At 50.7% G+C, this 2,888-nt stretch overlaps 1 protein-coding gene across 2 annotated transcripts in view; it reads right to left on the reverse strand.

The window, feature by feature from the left end:
* LOC104125710 (mitogen-activated protein kinase 13) overlaps nucleotides 1-2,878 on the reverse strand; it is a 15,219-nt gene extending 12,341 nt beyond the window's left edge. Inside the window, exons 1-2 of one of the 2 annotated variants that reach the window (XM_035893762.1) lie at nucleotides 2,463-2,878; nucleotides 1,928-1,988 (exon numbers count right to left, since the gene is read on the reverse strand). The gene's annotated coding sequence lies outside the window, so the exon portion shown is untranslated. Of the gene's footprint in view, nucleotides 1-1,927; nucleotides 2,033-2,462 lie in introns of both variants that reach the window. The other variant, XM_035893761.1, reaches the window with a different exon arrangement.
* Nucleotides 2,879-2,888: the final 10 nt, after the last annotated feature.

Raw genomic sequence — 2,888 nt, forward strand, 5'->3', positions numbered from 1 at the left:
ACCTGGCCGCCGGCTGGGAAATGTCCTCCTGGGGCTCGGCAGGGGGGGGATCTCGTGAAATCCCTGCTCTGAACAAGCGGATGAGTAAGGACTTGTCGAGCCGGGGAATCTGGGGGAGAAGCCGCAGCGCCTCGTCAGACAAGCGGGGACATTCTTCTTCCCAACGGATGGAGGATGGCTCCCAGCTCGTGCCGAAGGACACCAGGGTGTTACGTCCACAGAAGAGCAAGGCAGCCGTGGTGATTTCCTCCCAAGCCTGGTTTCCCAGCAGAGCGGGGCCATGGTGACAGCGGGTGAAGCTTCTCTGCCTGCGTCCAGGTGACTGCAGCGAGGAGGCTCAGGAGCAGCCATGAGATGGGACCATCCCCACAACTGTTCCTGCCCCAGGCTTTGCTGAGTCTGGTCTCATGTCCTGCAGCAGGTCTAACCCCCTTTGCAGGTCTTCTTGGAGAGCGCAAAGCCCAAGTTCACCGCTGCGTCTACCGGCACCACACCAGACTGGCAAACCCAGCCCATGAGAAGGTCCCTTCCCGGTAAGCAGAGACCACCTCGACATTTTGCTCCAGCTTTAGGAGGCTCAGGTGGGGCTCCCACCGAGGAGGCAAGTGCATCCTACCTGCTTTCCTAAGGAAGTGACTAAGCTGTGCCTTAATGAACCTGCCTTACAGCCAGGCTTACACCATGCTCTACCCCACAGCCCTCACCCCTGCCCAGAGCCTAATCCGCAAAGGTGTCCCTGCTCCGAGCACGGCTGTGCAGCAGGATCAGAGCCACCCGATAAATAGGAATGACTGAAAAGGCACCGTCGGGGCGTTAGGAGCGGCTCACTTTGCCTGCTTACAGGTGAGCGCCGCAATAGACTTTACCATGGGCCCTCACCTTCAAATGGCCACGGCAAGGCCTGCCATGATATAAAACACAAACGAGGGACAGGGCGCTACAGCAAATTAACCTTGCTTATGTACATACGTGTAAATAAGCCCTGGCGTAGCAACAGCACAGCGAGGAAATAAACCGAGGATGGGCTCGGTTCTATAAATATACCTGTGAGCAAGAGGTGTTACAGCAGAAACTCCTGGTACATCAGCAAATGTGTAACTCATTTGTCATCTGGTGAACACAACTCTTGCTCAGCTACGCGTGCACACGCAGGTAATCAGTGCGTAATTAAGGAGTTTTAAATATCTAGGGCATGTCTTGGCTGTAGAGAGGTGAATTCATTCAAGTGACTGATTCAAATCGAATAGGAAACCTTAAGTAACTTGATTTTGTAGGTGGAATTTGTTTTTTTCCCCTCCAAAACAATCCTCACTGATTGTAGGTTGGGGTATTTTTGCTGACCAGGATATGTGGTAAATGAGCACATTCAGGATTTGTGTCTCTTGGGTTTTAGGGATTTTTCTTTTCCTCCCAGAAAATAGCAAATGGCAGGTCCTCGTCAGGCTTTTTCCCTCCCCTCTCAGTTTGTACCAAGGCAAGCAAAAGGTGAAGACAAGCAGGAAGGCGGCTCCCACGCAGGGGAGAACTCCCCACGCTGCTCTGTGCTTCCTCAAACCAGCCCCGCGCATCTCCCGGTTCTACCGAGGCCTGGGAACCCCGCCTAGCGAGGCTTTCGTTAGCGTGAAGGACACAGCTTTGGTCAATCATTCTTCTGAGCGAACAGCACTGATACACAACAGGAAAAAAGCTCCCCTAGGAAGAGCCATGATGCTCCCGCTCCCATAACACCCTTCCAGCACTGACCAGAGGGCAGCTGAAGAGGGGGCGGGGGGGAATAAAATACCACTTTTAAATGGCAAACACACACAAACCAGTACTACTGGGGAAGGGCCCCAGGTGCGGGCAAGCAGCAGAATTTTGCTGTGTTGAATAAAAAAACTACACTGAAAAAATACAAGGCTGGGTTTTCCCCGTGTCCAGTACTCACGGTCAGACTCTAAGCTGGCTTCATATCACAACACGAGGGAGAAACCCACACGGTGCTAAAGCTGTTGAGTGCAAGAGGTTTGTAAGTACCATCAGTGCAGTACATCTGAAAAATAGGTTTTATTTTTAACCAGTGGTATCGTGACATCTTATCTGGCATAACCAATTACAGCAAAATTCATGGATAGAAACAAAATAGCAGATCTCTTTTTTTTTTTTCTCTTTTTTCTTTTTTTTTTTTTTGAAGTGCGTCCTCCTGTTCAGCCTGCAGGCAGCTGAGCAGCATTGCACTGAAGGTAGGGAGTGCATGCCACAGGGGCTCCCGCCGGAGCACGGACTCCGAAAGAAACATTCCCACTCGCACAGACACACACACACACACCACACACGCACACACATACAACACATCTATATTTTTAAAAATCTTGAGCAGTATTTCCGCATGGAATCACACTGTAGCATCTACACATAAAATGGCTGATAAAAATAATCTTGCTGTAGGTTTACATAGTATATCTACATTTTCATTTGAATACCTGGACTGCTGGTCCAGCAGAAAAGGGAGGTTTTCTGTCTTGATTTTGTTGGGCTGAGGAGAGTTTTAGCCCAGAGCATGAAATAACTGCTCTCTTCCTCTCACCCCAGACTTTTATTAAGTGTTTGACCCGAAGAGATCACTGGAAAGTAGCCTAGGAAGAATCAATGGCTTTGTCATCCGCGTCCCATCCCTTTGTGCTGCCTCGTTCAGACATGGGGTAAAACCACTACGAACAGTTCCTCTCCGTCCCATCAGTAACAAGAACACAGAATACTGCAAACGCCTTTCTCCTCACATACGTCGTCCACGCAGGACGCCCGCAACAAACGCGCGCCTAAAAACGTCTCCTCCACCAGCCCTAAAACCGGGCTCCCGAGCTCCCCAGGTACGGCTCCAGCACACAAACGTGCCCACAAGCAAATAC

Source organism: Egretta garzetta, unplaced genomic scaffold, assembly GCF_000687185.1.
Source record: "Egretta garzetta isolate BGI_Z169 unplaced genomic scaffold, ASM68718v1 scaffold105, whole genome shotgun sequence".
In the NCBI taxonomy this organism is placed as follows: Eukaryota; Metazoa; Chordata; class Aves; order Pelecaniformes; family Ardeidae; genus Egretta; species Egretta garzetta.